Source organism: Dicentrarchus labrax, unplaced genomic scaffold (assembly GCF_905237075.1).
Source record: "Dicentrarchus labrax unplaced genomic scaffold, dlabrax2021, whole genome shotgun sequence".
In the NCBI taxonomy this organism is placed as follows: Eukaryota; Metazoa; Chordata; class Actinopteri; family Moronidae; genus Dicentrarchus; species Dicentrarchus labrax.
In genome coordinates, this window is record NW_026136723.1 from 22,752,888 (window position 1) to 22,770,112 (window position 17,225).

Sequence of the window (17,225 nt, forward strand, 5' to 3'; positions counted from 1 at the left end):
TTTGAGATAATAGAATTACACAATTCAACAAACTATGTAACATAGATCTAGTGTTTTAAGACACTTTAAAAGCGGAAATATTACATATTATAGCTCTAAAATTGTGTCTAAAATTTCACACAAAAGCTACATATCATACTATAAAAAAAATTGTCAGCCTCCCTTAAAATAACCATTAGGAGAACTTTGCAGTTTGAATATTGTGAGAGAGAAAATAAAGTTTGATTGATGGTTTTAACTTGAAACAATCGATGTATCAATTACAGACACATCCTCCTTTTTCTTTTTCTCTCTGCAGCTTTGACCTCGATGTAACCGAATTGTTTCGCACAATAATAGGAAGCTTTAAAAAGCTTTAATATCAGGGGAGGCATCTCTTCAGATGTTGTTTATCACGAGGGTAGAAGTAAGAAACTGACAGCCACAGGAAGGCATCCGCTGGGGAGGTTCGCTCGCATGAGCAGAGAAGAATAGGTGTCACTTTGTTTAGTGGCTCTGTTGTCAGAGTGGAGGATGCCAGGTGACCTCAGGAGTACAAAGTCCCCGATTAACACAAAAACTGCACATGGATGCCAATTATACCAAAACAATATGATGCCCGAGGAAGCGCAGGAAAGCCTCCTCTAAGTAGAAAACAACAATATCAACAACAACAACAGCGCTCATTCCCGCAGACCCTCGCTCTTATTGCGGAAACATGGCGGATAAAACTCCAGAAAAAGTTGACAGTAAATTCAAAAAGGAGGTCATCATGCTTTTTGAACTTGTTAGCCAAAATCATGAAGACACAAGCATCAACATCACTTTGACCCACAAAGAACATGAGTCCAGATTCGACCAAGGTCACCGAACCATCTCGGCGGGTATTTAGTCTATTCAACAATCGCTCCTCATAACATCCACGGAGGGGGGGTTCGCAGTCTTCATGTCTCTGCTTATTGAGGCATGCCAGACATTCCCTCCACTATGTGTGTGTGTGTGTGTGTGTGTCTGTATGTGTGTGAATGTATGTGTTTGTGTTTGTGTGTGCATGCTCTGACCTGAGCACAGACGTGAACATAACATGTGAATTCACCTCCTCAAAATTCCAAACACTTGTAGCGACCACGAGCCAAAACAAGGGGATGGTTTCCTGTTTTGTTCTCAGCCCCTTTTGAAAGGAGAGACTCCCACCTTTCCACCACCCACCAACTCTCTCTCTCTCTCTCTCTCTCCCTCTCTCTCTCTGTGTCTCTCTCTCTCTCTCTCTCTCCAGTTGCATAAAAAAAGGATGGAAAGTCTGGAGAGGAAAGCTGAAAAGCTTTCAAAGTCTCCATCAGTAGGTAGTTTTCCATTTCAGACCTTTTCTCTGTGGAGTGATTTAATTCACAGCTTTTGTGTCTTATCTTGCTCACAAAAAGCTACGTAACCATCAGTAAGCTACCTGTTCCATAAACATGCCGCTCAGCTTCCTGTTGTTCACTCCAGACTTTCTGGAACAAGTGGTATAAACCTCGACGACGCGGGCAGCTTTTAAAGATACAGTACGCTGTGAGGGGAAGGTATTGATTTATTCTTACCATGCACCCCAGTGGTGATTAAATTAACTGCCATTCAAGTCCTTTTCCACACACTGACTGATCATTGATGCTGGTTGAGATCAGTACTGGTCAGTTTTTCATTTACTTTTAGAGCTTCCACCAACCATAAGTAGAAATGTTAGATAAATCCAAAAGGCCTCTTCAGTTCTGAGGCACTTCTAGATGTACACATTTATTAGGTAAAGCCAGCTATAACTAAAGCTAACAGACCTGCATTAAATCCTGCCTTCATGAAGATTAATATGATCAGTTTTATGAACAGAGAAGTGTTGAAGATGTAGGTTGTGGTGCTGTAAGCTGTATTGTGTTTACTTCAGTCTAAAATTAAGGACTCGCTAAAAAATGAATATGGATTTTTGTGTTAAATCTGCAACAGTTGTACTGCACATGTGCTGTGGCAGAATACAAAGCTTACAAACAACTACTGACAGTATATTTAATGGAGTCTGTGAAGTGAAGCCAAGCAGAAGTGTCCTACACATGCATTTTATGTAATGGCCAGCAGCGGGCAGATCCACTGGCTGCAAAAAATAAGACTGATTGTATTGAGTCTTATGGAGAAATGACCCAACTTCTAACTTGATTTATGAGCTCAGTAAACAGCTGTGATGAGTTTACAATCTCTTATGGTTCATTTTGTAATTTATGATCCAATTTAGAGTAAAACAGTGTGTGCTTTAGGGCGGGGCTACCTTGTGATTGACAGCTCATTCTCAGTGAGTCCATCCAGCTCAACGCACCAAACTCAGATCAAACAGTCAAACTACGCAGTGCTGATCAGATACGAACCAAGATTCTGTTATTGCGCTGACTATATCTTACTTTAAATTATTTCAGAAACATATTTTACTGTTTATCTGTAAAACGAGATCATGTGTGACTCGGCGAGCCGCCATTGTTTCCTGCTACGGACGAGTTGAAACTACGAATGAGAGCAGCTCACGCAGTGCGTTGCGACTGTTGGCTCCGATAAAACCAACATGGCAACGACCACAGTGCGAACTCAATACAATGGGTGACATCATGATAGGTTCACACTTGTTATACCAACAGCAACAAAGAGGGTGGGGCTTAGTGTACTGCCAATTAAGGGAGGTTTAAAAAAAAAAAAAAAGTGGGAACTGCAGCGCATTAAATGTGGACAATGTAAAATCAACTATTACAATTACAACGTGTTGAGAGTCTGCGTTGTTCTCATTGGACACATTTCCAGGACATTCATATTCAACATACTTGTATTGTGGTTTTTATGACATTAGTCAAGTCTTGCATAAGACACCTTTAAATCATTACCAAATTAATTGAGACTTGTTGCTGACAGCTGTCAACACAGCAGGGAAGTCCGTGGTTTTATTTCAAAGAATTGTAAAAAAGGTAGAGGTGTTTCCCATTCCAGTAAGAGTAAAGAATACAGAGACAATGCTGACATTTTTAGAGGAATCCTTGCTGTAAATAAACAGGGAAGGGAAGGGGATGAGAGGGGAGGAGGTGAGCTGTGCAGGGAGGGGGACTCTTTTATTGCAACAGTTGATTGTTCTCAGAGTCAAAACAACGCACGCTCAAACCACTGTAGACTGGCATTGTAATAACAAACAATCCTTATTTTCTGTCATTGAGGTTTATACAATCCGAATTGTCGAGCAGTGGAAAAGGCGAGATCTCGGCTTCAGCCAAAGTGGGTGCAAGTATCTGCCTGCACGACGCGGGATCGCAATAACAGGAACCACAGAGTGGCTCCTGCAGCGCTGCAGATAAGAGCCACGCTGAATGAGGACCTGAGGCTGTTCAAGCTGCCTCATAAAGAGTTCCAGTAATGAATAATGCCGATAATATTCAGCCGCACGACACAATATACGGCCAGGAATCTGGAGAACAAAGCCAAAAATTTTCAGAACATGACACATCAAATAAAAAAGGCCAACCTCTACCTCAGTCCTGAGTGCATCATGGAATTACTTCTTATTCTCTAGCAGACAATGTCAGGGCCTGATGATAATGACATGTTCATGGGACGCATTACTGGCTGACAGCGATTCTCTCTTTATGTCAAACAGCTCTGATGCAATGGAAAAAAAAGAAAAATGACAACAACTTCTGGAATGTTTTAAATCCTCTTCTTGCCTCAACTCCCTCGCAAACCATACATACATTCAACAGCGAGGCGTTGTGGACGTAAAGGTGAAAGAATCAAATGCACCGTGTTCATTTGGCCCCGTCTGCTGTGAGAGAATCCAGCCCGACTTCCAGAAAATGTCAAATGTCCTGGACGTTGGTCTGTCAGAGTAAAATATTATGAAAATACTAACCAGTATTTAAAAAACAAACACGCTTATCGACTTTTATCATCAGTGAGCAGAGGAAAGGGCCTTCCACTGGGTTATGTAATTCTAATAAAGACCCCTCTTTGCGGTAAAAGGAGGTCAGGGGTTGCATTTGTTTAACATCTTGTTTACCGTATAATACAAGCCGGTATGTGATGGGCGTCCTCCTGCGGACACACTGCAGGGGCCGAATCTAGACGCCCCACACTGTGATTACGAGAGGCAGAATGAAACTGTTCCTTCGGAGGATATACTTGTCATAAACAAACCTGTGGTTTGCACCGACTTGCGTTTCAAGGCCTCGTAATCATCACAAACTCAGATTAATCATTTTAAATATAGATATCGGCTCTTACATAAAAGCCCTCTCATGCTGCGCAAAAATAACACGACAGAAAAAAGAGGAGGATGCAGCATCTGTAAATGACTGAAATTGGAATGTAAACATCAATTAAAGTATCATTTCAGCTGAATTTGAGATTTATGGCCTAAAAGCTAAAATTGTGGCGTTATGGACTAAACAACCCAGTCTCCTAGAAATTACAGTATTATGCTACTAAACGGTTTTGCTAAATACATTTTGAATGTGATGTAATTGCTCCCTGGATTATGTTTCCTCCCAGCCAACATTTTTTCCAGTCTTCGCTCATCGTTGTGTTTTTGTACCACACAAACATCAGTCGTCCTGTTTTAGGTGCAAACAACTCCTGAGTTAACATTTATTACTCCATCAATTGATCCATTGTCCCCGTCTGTGCTGTTCACTGCAGCCTTTTTACAGTTATTGTATTCATTACACCAGAAAACAATGTATGAAAAGTCTATGAAATTGCCTCATAATCCACAAACTGAACGAGGATATAAAGAAAACACTGTTTTTGGTTACATATTGACAAAGGAGACATGTCTTGTGCTAAAGTTCAGTTTCAACCGGTTTAATCTTTAATGAACAATTTCCCTAACCTTACCCAACTCCCTCCAGTTGTCTAAAATGGAAAGGGTTTAATTTTTGGTTTTTATGTGGGTTTCTTTCTCATTGACATTTATTTTCATCTTTATATTTATTTTTTTAAGTCATTTTATTGTTTTATTGTATTCATGTTTAGCTTTGCATAATTGATCCTTGTTCATTTTGTTTTTATGTGTTTGTTTTTAGCTGCGTGTTTGTATGAAAGATGCTATATAAATACATTTGAGTTGAGTTTGGCATTTTTGTGTAACATGCAGTAGTTAATCCTGATTTATACTGAGAAATGTAACTACACGTCGCAGTGATGGTGTGCATCGTCTGAGAATGGGAAGCAACTCATGTAAAAACCCAGACCACTTAATAACGCCTTTTATGAACGCCTCTTCAGACAGTCACACACGTGTCCTCACATACACGCAGACAAACACGCTCCTGTCTGTCACCTCGTGTTCCCTCGTCCTTAAGTTTTACGGGCGGCTGGGTAAAAAAAAAAAAAAAAAATCTAAACGAGGTAAAGCCAACGTATAACTTTAAATCAGCCTTTAAATGAGCGAATTTTATACCACTCTCATGTCTGTAATTAAAACATAAATCTACAGCCAGACGGTAATGAGCTTAGCTTAGTATAAAGAGGGGGAAACAGCTAGCCATCCCTGTCTAAACTACTGTGGTTGTATCTCACTGATTTAATCCACCGCAGCCGGCTGCTGTTTACAGCGTGTGACTGCAGCCTGTCAGTTTTAAATTTCAATTTGTGTACAGATTAAACAAACAAGAGATAACATGTAGTGAGCTTCGGAGGTGTTGATGGGCAGGTTTCTGAACTTCGGGGAGAGTCACGCTACAGTAGCTGCTAACCGCCTCCTGGATTCGGCTACATACTGCTTCTTTATCTAGCTCAACAAAATGAGAGGGAATTCTTTTAATGTTACCATAAAATGTAAATCACGCTTTAGTTACAAACAGTTATTGGGGAAACAAATGAAATATGTGCAGATTTGTTCATACAAAAACGCTTCGATAAAAAAGATCTGAACGACGTTACGTTTCTCTAAAAAAACATATCTGCTGATGCAAATACAATACAAGTGGTTTCTAAGAAACAGGGACTACAATTACACAAAACTGTTAGAGCTCAATTACGTTTCTCACTCATTCTCATTCATGAGAAACGAGCAATGCCAGTCAACTATTGTGTTAATTCAATAAAATTCCAGATTGTTGTGGCCTAGATATTAAAATTGTGGAGATACACAAACACGTTACAGCTGTAATTTCAACTGTCCTTCAACAAGTTCCTCAGAAACATCTTTTTTAATCCCGAACAAAGCCAGTGAAGTATTCAGGTGGTTAGAATTCAATCTCTGAACTATGGATGCCCCGAGGACTTTGGCAAATGAGCCGGAGCCACATTCTCACCGCTCCTCGTGAGGAGTTCCCGGCCAATCGCAACAGCGACCATGCTTAGAGGAAGTAAGAGGAAGGAGGGCCGCAAATCGAGGGGCCTTCAAAGAATTTAGGTAAGAAATAAAAAAGGGAGTGAGGGTCCCAACAGCCCCGGTGACTCAGAGAAACACCAAGTTCTTTCTAACACTTTCAAACAATGAGCATTTCCAGCACCTTCCTGCTACCTCGCTCTCTGGCTCTGCTGCTGTTTTGCTGTTTGCTTGTTATTCAGGTTCAACTGGAACACGTGTTCCTCCTCATCGTGAACTGTGCAGCCAGGACAAGGAAGTGTGCCAGATTATTATGATTGGCGGACAGGTTCTGTTATGTTTGAGGTTGGTGGTTATAACGACTCTGATCTGCTACTGTATTTCTCACTTGGATTCAAAAAAAATGTTGCTATGGGCAAAAAGGCTTTCACAACAAAACACTCCCTTTAAATGTCGAAGCTGAGTCACTTAAGTTTCAACAACAAGTTCAGTCCGAGTCCTCCAACGTTTAAATCGAATGCAGCACAACTCAAATACAGCAAGTTGAGTCTTAAATCTGCAGCGCTTCAAGTTCAGGTGAGACGAAACGGCTGGTTCATCAGGTAAAAATCAACCTCAAGAGCAAGAACGTAGACTCGGCGGTGCACCCGACACAGATATCAGTGGTAATGTACGTTTAACCTTAATGACATTTTCCCAGGAAGATGATCACTACATTATCACCACATTTCACTGCAACCCTGCATGTGCTGCATGCCACAGCAGGCGCCCTGTCTATGCTTGTGAGTTTGTTTTACAGTAAATATTCAGACACTGTTGACAGAAACAAAAATATGTCATGTAGAGTGAAGAGGGTACAAGACGAGAAGACAATTACAAAATGTGGCTTATAATCACAGTTGGCTTTTTGGATTAGGTTTCCATTTTGGTCAAATACAGAATAATGAAACTCTTTCTGCCTATTTCTTTTTTATTAACAAATGTTAAATAGTTAAATTTAGTTAAATAGCAAATAAGTCGTCTATCTGCTACAACTTGTGTTTTAGTTCTCTAAAATGTTAAACTTGTGCTGTTTCATGTTATTGAAAAATAAAATTGATTTAATGAGAGAATACATTTTAATACAGCAGTTTAGATTTGATAAAGTGTATAAGGTTTAGTGGCATTTAGTGGTGTAGTTCCAGATTGCAACTCTCTCGCTTCACCCTCTCTTTCAAAGGCAGAAACAACTCGAGCCAGTGTTCAGTTTGTCCATTCTGGGCTTCTGTAGAAACACGGTGGCTTTTATGGAAGGTGACCTGCGATGTCTGTAGATAAAAATGTCTCATTGTAAGGCAATGATTCCTATATTCAGGTGATTATATTGAAATGAAAACATACCAATGAACATTTAATTTCTGCCTATAGAGCCTCCTGAATGTTTCACACTGCACCTTTAAACCCCAATCTTACTCAGAACAGTGAATATAACTGTTAAAATTAATGTTTATTAGTGTTAAGCTCTTAATGTCTGGTAATCACTGCAGTGGAAAACTACATTGTACTAAATATAGTTCATAATATTTAAGATGCCAACTTGTCTGGATGAGGAGTCCCTGTCTCCCTGCGATTTCAACCTCGATCAGTCCTTTGGTCTCGATCCAGCCTGTTTTCGACTTTCCCGTCCTCTTAGATTTGACCTTTTGCGTATTTTGGCACAAGTTTGACCTTCAGCACGTGCAGCTAATGTAAAATCCATCAAAACAAAGCTCACAATATGTGGTGGAGCCATCTTCATCAAGGTTATCACCTCATGAGTAGCTCTTATCAGATATCATCTCATACCCCTTGCACGTCCACATGTTGGCCTGTATTTGTTTACTCACCAGATGACCACATTTAAAAACACTGATAGCAGATGTTGTCACGTGTGAACTGCAGTGTGTGAGAATCTACATTTATACCTGTATAACTTTATTTAACTGCAATAAAACTCTCAAAAGAATATCTCAAATACAACAGCAAAGCTTCATCCAGCATAAACCTCCATGTTCCTTGAGTGAATATTGGATCTACATTCATCAGGTTAACAGAAACAAAGTGCTAACGTTTGCTCTGCTGGATACTGTATGTAAAAACAACCTTATATGCTAATATGTCAGTATTTCAGTATTCTGTTGCTTTATACTCTGCCCCCAAGTGGCCAAAAAAGTAAATTAATGCAGGTTTAATATCAGGTTTTTTCATCTGTTGTGTCTTAGATAAAAAGTAGGAGAAGGATGTTAAAGTATTGAGTTCATTCTGCACAAAAGTGTCATGCAAATCGTGATTATTTAACCCAAAAGCGAATGGTGCATCCAATCCAATATTAATCACAGTCACAATTTTGGCTCCCCACACTCTGTTCTGCAGCCACTAGAGATTTATTGATTGAGATGCATTGGTTTTACTTTTGTTGCTCTGTCATGTCGCTGCATGCACACCCTGCAGTCCAGATTAAGAGGAGCATTATTCAACAGACAGCAGACGGGCAAAGCAAAACATTTTAGGGCAAGTGATGTTAAGCAAGAATAAAATAAGTAAAGAGTGCATTACACTGTCTGCTCTGCAGTGCTGTTTAATTAAATGTGAAAGTGCCATAAAAAAGTGCTGAAAATCAATGAATAATCTTAATATTGATCAAAATAATTTTCATTTTGTCCATAATCATGCAGCCTTTACTCGTAGACATGATTGGCATGAATGAGGCTGCTGAAGAAGAGTAATATCTCACCAGAAGGTCCATTTAGTAGCTGTTATGGAGCTTTTAATTATATTACATGACCTTCATGAGCAGATGGACTTTTTACTCAGTTGAAAACTTGAAATTCAAAATCAATTCTTGACTTTGGAAACAGCAGCTGACAAAATAATCTCAAATAATAATACAAATGTGCTGATTGTGTAGTTGAAAGATCAGGTAACTAAACTAAACTAAACAGACCTCACAGTAAGACTATTTTGTTAACTTCTGTTTCCAGACTCAGGAATGAACTTTAAATCCCAACTTTACTTCAGTTTAAGACCACTTTAAAAGCAAAACAGCTGATTTATGGACACAAACACAAGCAACAAAACCATAAAAAACAACCTCAACACCCGACTGAGTGCAAGGAGTGAAGATTCCTTCCTGAGTTCTTACATACGTGTCTTAATCTGCACTAATCTCTACACACATCTGCACCGCTAATAAAATACCTGTGGGAGCTCAGATTAGACAAATCTGTTCCATGTCTGCTCCTCAAGCTGCAGACACACACACACACAGATACAGATACAGCGCTCACACATTGCTCTATTAATAACATCGCGTGCCGGCAGTTTGTCTTTCCCCGACTCTCACGCCATGACATCACAGGGTTTAACATATTCGTAGTGTTACAGAGCGGCTCGCGTTAAGTCGGACTGACAGCCGGTGACATTAAGCAGCATTCCTTACATGCTGCCCTGTTGGGGAAAGCAGTTAGAAGATCAAAACATATTTCAGTGAAGTTTGATGAGCGTGCAGAGCTGAGGGGAAGAGGCTTAAAGAGGATTTCGCCGATCGTGTTAGAGCCAATAAACGGTGTCGTTCAGTTCAGTTGAGAGTGGAGAACATTAAAAAAAAAAACACTGCAACATCGAAAACATTCAGAAATTTCATCTGTTTCAACATGTCAGAGGTGTTTTTGTTCTTTGTGTTCCTCTTGACATAATCCCGTCTAATTTTACAGCAGCTTGTGTCACGTCTAATTGCTGAAACTAAAAGAGGTATTTAAAGGCAATAATAAGACTTTTACTACAATGGATGCCTGCCAGAAATGTCTGTAAGAAACTGTTGTAAGACTGGTCCTGCACTTTGACTCATGAGTCAAAACACATTAAGTCGGACTTAGAAACTTTGCATAGTGAAGATAAAATGAACCTTCAGCAAAGTGACTCTTGAGTGTTGTGTAACAGGGATTACAATTATGTCCTCCCTCAAACACTGAATCAGCTCATAGTTGGCCTGCAGAGGTGATGTGTCACAGCTGCATCACGTCAATCACTGCAGAAACCCGCGCCATGTCATGACTGTATCGACATAATATTCATTATACGGAAGCATGCATGAGGAAAGCCAATGAGTTAAAGGAGGATGGAGGAACCATTTTAATATAATAAGTACTGCACATTTTATTTAATATAAATATGTTTAATGTAAATATTCCTGCTGAATCCACTATGTCATGAGCTTTTTTATGCTGTATACTTATAGTGTAGGTATTGGGACTCTTTGGTAGCTACCAACCGTTGATTTTCCCACTGATTAACAACTGTTTGGAAGATTAAACAGCTGTAGCTAGGCAGCTAACATTACCTCTATGTGCTGGTTGAAAATGCCATCTCCAGTTGACTTGTTTTAAATCAAGAATGTCGTTAAAGTTTTCTTAAATATGCAGACAGTGTAGTTCAGACTGATATTTAATTCTTACATAAACCTGCTCAGTTACTTACTTTCACTTTTTACAAGAGAAAAAGGCCTCTGATAGCATCCAGGATCCGCTTCCAAACAGTGGATGTGTTAGTCCTCAAAATAGTTAGTTCATGACGTGCTTTGTGGCATTGGAAGTGATGCTCAGTTACTTCCACAGGCAGTAAGCTCGTTGGCTGTGAATGCTAATTACTGCAGCTTATGTTGCAGCAGACAAAGACAATGTTTAATTAATTCCTTACACTTCTGCTCTTGTGCTTTTGGTCTTAAAAGGGTTTAAAAATGCGTCCAACAAAGCAGAGACCTAAACAATTTAGGCATGTTTATGCATGGCTGAAATAACGTCAGTCTTAGGATTTTTACTTTATTATGTGTAAGACAGGAATTGTACTTTGAGCGTCTTTATACACACCAACCCTGGACAGTCACAGTCAATATCAGAAGCAATGTCAAAAAGATTTAATCGCCGTCTGAGATAAGAGATCACCTCCAGTGATTGTCTACCTCCATAACTTCATTTGCAATGAGAAGAGAATTTGACACTGAGACATCACGGTGACGCACACTGAGAGAGGATAAAGTATTTGGTACGAGAAACCCTAAAAACATCATATCGGGCAAAAAAAACAGGCGTCCATACATTCCTCTTGCTGCAATAAAATGTTGTTTGTGTGTGTTTGGCAGCGGTTGTGTAGGGGCATTTCAGATAACAACCCGATCTCCAGAATATCCGAGCACAACTACGCCCTCGTCAAGACGCACGCATCCGGAATGCCATCTGATACGGCTAATCCAAAAAGGCGTGAAAACTCCTCAGCATGACCATATACGGGATGAATCATGAGGAAAAGTGTACAGTCACGAATACCCTCATTGTCGCCTTAATTTTACAGCTCTCACTCAAATTAATGCACAAAAAATACAACAGTGATATCCAAAGTCGGATACTGATTACAAACTGGACAGCTGACAGATTTTATTTTTATAGGATATGATATGCAGATGTCTTAACTTGTACACCATTGGCTCTTTCTGGATACAGGTTGTTCTTGTCAAATCTGTTTGGCTCAAATGTTGTGACATAATCAGTTAATTGGCTGATTTAGAGAAAGAAAAATAGTCCAAGTAATAAACATGGACTGTAAAAAGGAAAGGTTCAATCCCAGACGTAAACAGATTCTTAACATTCCTGCACTAATGCACTGCGAGCTGGTGTTAGCCGCCATGTTTACAGGCAGCAGGCGGAGGCGTTGGTGTTTAGACTGCTGGCGCACGGGTCGACCCCTGCCGGAGACGAGGCGAGGCGAGGCGGTATCACCCTTTTCGTGACGCATGATGTCATGGACCGCTAACCTATGTCTGCTATCCCTGTCCATTCCGCGTGACCGCTCATCCTCATCCCATCGGGGCATGAGGGCTCGTAACATCCCTTCTCTGCTTTCAAAGCCGGTGTTAAGTGACGGCATATTTGCAGGTGGGGTTCATGCGGAGTGACGGTTGAAAGATACGCCCCCCCAAAAAAATCATCTATATACAATAAATAACAAATTCTGAGGCACCCTGGTAGTAGTTAATGCAGCAACAATGGGTTTGACTGTGACTTGTGGCCCTTTGCTTTGACTCTACAGCTGTCACTATCAATAAAAAGGCAATACAAGTCCCCCAAAACAAACATTTTGTAAATATATATATACAGAATCTGGACAAATCCTTTGACCTGCTAAACATCTCTTTAAACGGGCCTGTTGCCAGTCTGATTTCCTCTGGCTTGCAAAGACGCAGCCTCGCAGGAAGCAGAATTGAATGCATCTCTCCAGGGTTAGTATATACCCAGGGGAGCCTGCTCGCCTTCCTTCTTTCTCTCCCTCTCTGACAAAGTGGGATTAAAAGTTTGGCCGAGAACCGCCGTGCTGGAAGCTGACAAACGAACGCCGGGCTGGCAGCTTAACAGCACTGATTAAAGCTGTTTATGTCTTCTGAGTTCAGTGTTTCCAGATATACAACACAACAAATATTTTGTTGGATGATGCAAACCGATTAGATTGTTCATTTCACAACCAAACACTGTGCAGACATACACAAGCACACTATATACATTATATATATATATACATACATACACACACACACACACAAAGGCACAACACACATATGCACTAAATAGGCCCACACACAATAACTACTTTTGATGGGTGATATATGGTTAGAAATAAATGCTATATTATCCATTTAAGACCACATTATGCCACTGATATAATACTGCAAGTACTCCCTTTCAAAGAGCAACAAAGTACTCTTTCCCAAAATGGGTTGACAAGTTTACACTCCCTTATTGCATGCAAAAACATGTCTGTTTCTGTCTGTCTGTCTCAACAAAGATTATTGATCAGCAGGCCCATCCTGTGGAGATTAGAATAGAGTAAAATAAAACCTATGTATTAACTTGTACTGAGTAAATATCCCTCTAGCCTCCTGGTATTTGATAGTGTTTTTAATCATTCCTCCTCACACACACCTTCTGCCAAATGATCCTGAGATATCTCCTAACTTGCCCTGTGTGCAATACGAGGTCATTCTAAAAACCCCATCACTGGATTATTACAAACTATTAATTCAGAAAATTCACACATTGGAACTGGAAAGTGAGAAAATGCTTCAAATGTATAGTTTTTTCTGTTCATTCTGCATAGAGAAAACACTCAGGCACTGAAACAAAGTCTTATAAAGGGAAAACGCTGCTGGTTATACAGCATAGGGTTATGTAAACACAAAGGGAAATATCGAGTTCAGCAAAATTGATTGAGATCATGTTGATATATCGTACGAGAAGTCGATAACTTATACAAAGTTTTGAATATCAGGCTCATTTCTAAACAGATGGAGACACCAGAGAGACAAATACAACAAAGTATGGACATATGTCACTTATATACTGTATTTCCCTACATCTACACAAACAACCTCGTTTATATACAAGTCATTTTAACTGAAATTATCATTTACATATGCACTGTACTTATACTGTAGATCAGTGCCTCCCAATCTGGGGGTCAGGGGTCCCCACTAGGGGTCGCCAAATCCTCATAGGGGGTCACAAGGCCTTCTTGATTTTAAGATGTGCTAGGAAACTTAAAAAATATCCACAGAAAGCCGATATCTCAGCATTTAGTTCACTTCTGTGAAGAAAAGTAAAATGTCTAATGGAACAATAATCAAGCGTCAGGGACAAGAAAACACTGAATGTGTCAGAAAAGAATCCTATTAAGTCTGTATGATTGTTAGAAATGATAAAACATTTAAAATACAGAGATTGTATAAAATCTTCCTTAAACAGGAAATATTCTACTCAAAATTCATCCAAATCACTTGTTTTACACATATTTCCTGCAGTTACTGAGCTCATTATTTGGGATAATTGTGCATTTTTTAATATAGAATATGAAATAGCCATTAAATATGTCACTTATGTTTACTAAAAGAATAGAAAAGGGGTTCCTTAGATGAGATCACACACCTCACGAGCCGGCTGCAAACTGATGCCAACATCTTTCCCTTTTATCCTTCCTAACGATCATCCGAGCGTTACCTGAGTACAGTGTTTTCCAGTTTCCATGGCAACGAGGAAGACTGATTGAGCCGCATGAGCAGGAAGTGCTGCGAGGACAACAGGATGTGCCCTGGCTCCGCCGTCGAGGGTCGAAGAATTCAAGGAAGTTATTGTACTTTGTGGAATGGGCTCAGGAATGCAAGATGTCTGCCATTTTATTTTTTACATTATCTTTTTTTTTTTTTTTTTTAGGTCTGAGTCGTATCACATGTTGGAGGCGACAGGCTTTGAAGATAACGTGACCCTGTGTGATACATGTGTGACACTGTACTGGCACACGGATGTTTGTGGTCACTCACCTCGACATTCTCCTCCGACAGCCTGAAGGTTTCACAGACGGGAATTAAACCCTTGGCAGTTATCGAGGCGATGGACAAACATTTTGGTCACGTCAGCGAAGGTAGATGGGAAACCTGTCACCTGGAGACACACATGACAAACGTGGACCTCATAACCTCAGTGGAAGGTTGTTATCAGCAAAGCAGTGATAAATTCAGTGAGCCATCAAAATCTGATGGATGCAGAGTTCCAGATAAAGTTTAAAAAGCAGGAACCTCGACCACTTGAACCTCCAACGTACCCCTGAGGTTTCCCCTTTACGTAGAGCTTAAACATTCTTTCCAAACTGGGAGACTTTGTTCTAGATATGTTGTTAAGTTTCCACCAAAAAAAAAAATACAGGAAAAAGTATCACCTTGTGTCGTGAGCTTGAATTAAACCTACTGCACTAAATGTACATTGCATTGTCCAGGATTTTGTACATTATTTTCCTTTTTTGGATTTGATCTTGATGCATAGTTGATCAATTGATTACACAATTACATGTTCATGCATCTCAAATGTGAACGTTTTCTGTGTTTCTCTGTTTTGTATGACTGTAAACTGAATGTTTGGGAATTTATAGATCAAACAATGAATCGATTAATTGTAAATCATCATCGGTTGGAGGTCTAAATTAATATGAGCTTTTCATCGCTCTACAATTGCATCAAATAATAACTTTAAATATTTTGTGAATGCTTTTATAAACTATATCCCCTGTTATTTGGATTACTTGGTCCCTTCAATAAGCTTGAGATGTTAGAATTTAGAACAGGATTTGAACAAGTCACTAATCAGGCAGAAATGTCAAATATTTGCTTGTTTCAGCTTCTCAAATGTCAGTGTTTGCTGCTTTTCTTGCTTTTATATCATCGCACTGAACTCAATATCTTTAGGTTTGCAAAATGATTAATCATAAAAAATAATCAACCAATTAAGTGACAGTGAAATGACCAAGCAAGATGTTGGTATGGACTCTGGAATTTCATCATTTTATTGATTGTAAGACTAACGATTATTTTCCAGATTGATTGCTTGGTTAAAAAAACATCAGTGAAAAATGCAACCCAGTTTTAACGAGACATCAACAAATGTCTTGTTCTGTCTGACAAACAGACCAAAACAAAAACATATTTAGTTCACAAATATATGAAAAGCAGCAAATCTTCACATTTGAGAGGCTAAAAACTGGAATTTGTTATTAAGTGAGATAAATCCAAAATCTATGTTTGTCATCAGTGCATACTTACAACTGCTGCCTATTACGTTGTTTTTAAGATTTTAACCTGTTTTAAAGTGAATTCAAGTCAGATTTTACTGTAAAAACAAGGAACTGCATCAATAGAAAAAAAGTCTAAATCTACAAATGAGCTTTTACAAATGTATATGTAGGCATTTTTGCTTTCGATAACACAGCAAGCTTCATCTCTTGCTCCAAGAAACCTTTAACAAAGCTCTTAATCCTGACTCCCCTCTCCATCCTGTGCCATCTATCCACACTTTTCCTGCAGACAGATTATGTTTCCGGTAGCCTGACACTCTCAACTTGCGCTGCGTTTTTTTTTATTTTTTTTTTTTATCCTTGGTTTAGCCACACCAACCCCAGTCGTCCCTTCCTCCCTGTGCTCTGGATGTTTCCGCTGTGACAGCCGTTCTCCCTGACGCGTGGATGGAGCTGTCGTCCCGTGGGTCAGAGGGCAGCGGGGTCATGGGTTAACACCACAGGCTGCTCTCCAACAACAAACAAGTTGTCCCCAAAATCCCAAAACAAGGGGGGCTGTCAGGCTTCACTTTCTGGTCCCATAAATCCCATCACACCTTAAATACACGTCTCAGTTTCACCACTATGAAAGTCTCTTTTGAAGCTGCTGTGTTGGGAATATGTCATCTTTCAGGAGATAAATCTTTTCTCCATGTTACCAGCAGCTCTGTACACCTTCAAATACGAGTAATGGAGTGAAACATGCCGGGGCTAATGGGGGGGGGGTTGAGGGTTAGTGGGCTGATCCGCCGACAGATCAAATGTTTGCTCGGTGTTGAAAGCTACGTTCTGCCTGTGGGAGCAGGGTGTCTGATTGTGCGCCTAAAGGTGTAGCGAGCTGCACATCGTCCCCCCCTCCTGATGATGTGTTCTTCAATGGAGAGGTTAACAGGTTTGACCTCGCAACCCCCCCCAAAAGGCATGATGGTCACAGACAGACAGGTTGGCCAACGCACAAACATACAGGAAGGGAGGAGGGAGGACGTGTCAAAACTTTAGATCCAGTTAAATCATTTACTGGTACAAGTTGGAGGACAACGTAAGCTCAGGGGTGTTTTTTGACTTAAGGACCTCCTATTAGTTCCATATTAGACTGAAGAACCCCATTTTATCTCCTTTTTGCATATAGTGTGTACACAGTTTTATTAAGTCAAAGATCACCCTAAAAACAACAAGCAATAACTTTCATAATTGGTTATTCTGTCAGTTAATCTTGGTTCATTTACCCAGAACACAAGGTGACATATTCACATTGTCA

The 17,225-nt window shown here is 39.9% G+C and overlaps 1 long non-coding RNA gene across 1 annotated transcript; it reads left to right on the plus strand.

The window, feature by feature from the left end:
* The first annotated feature begins 6,712 nt into the window (after positions 1-6,712).
* Positions 6,713-16,167, plus strand: LOC127358196 (uncharacterized). The gene is made up of 2 exons (XR_007882393.1): positions 6,713-6,977; positions 14,578-16,167. It is a non-coding gene; the product is annotated as an uncharacterized LOC127358196 (long non-coding RNA).
* The last annotated feature ends 1,058 nt before the right edge of the window (positions 16,168-17,225 follow it).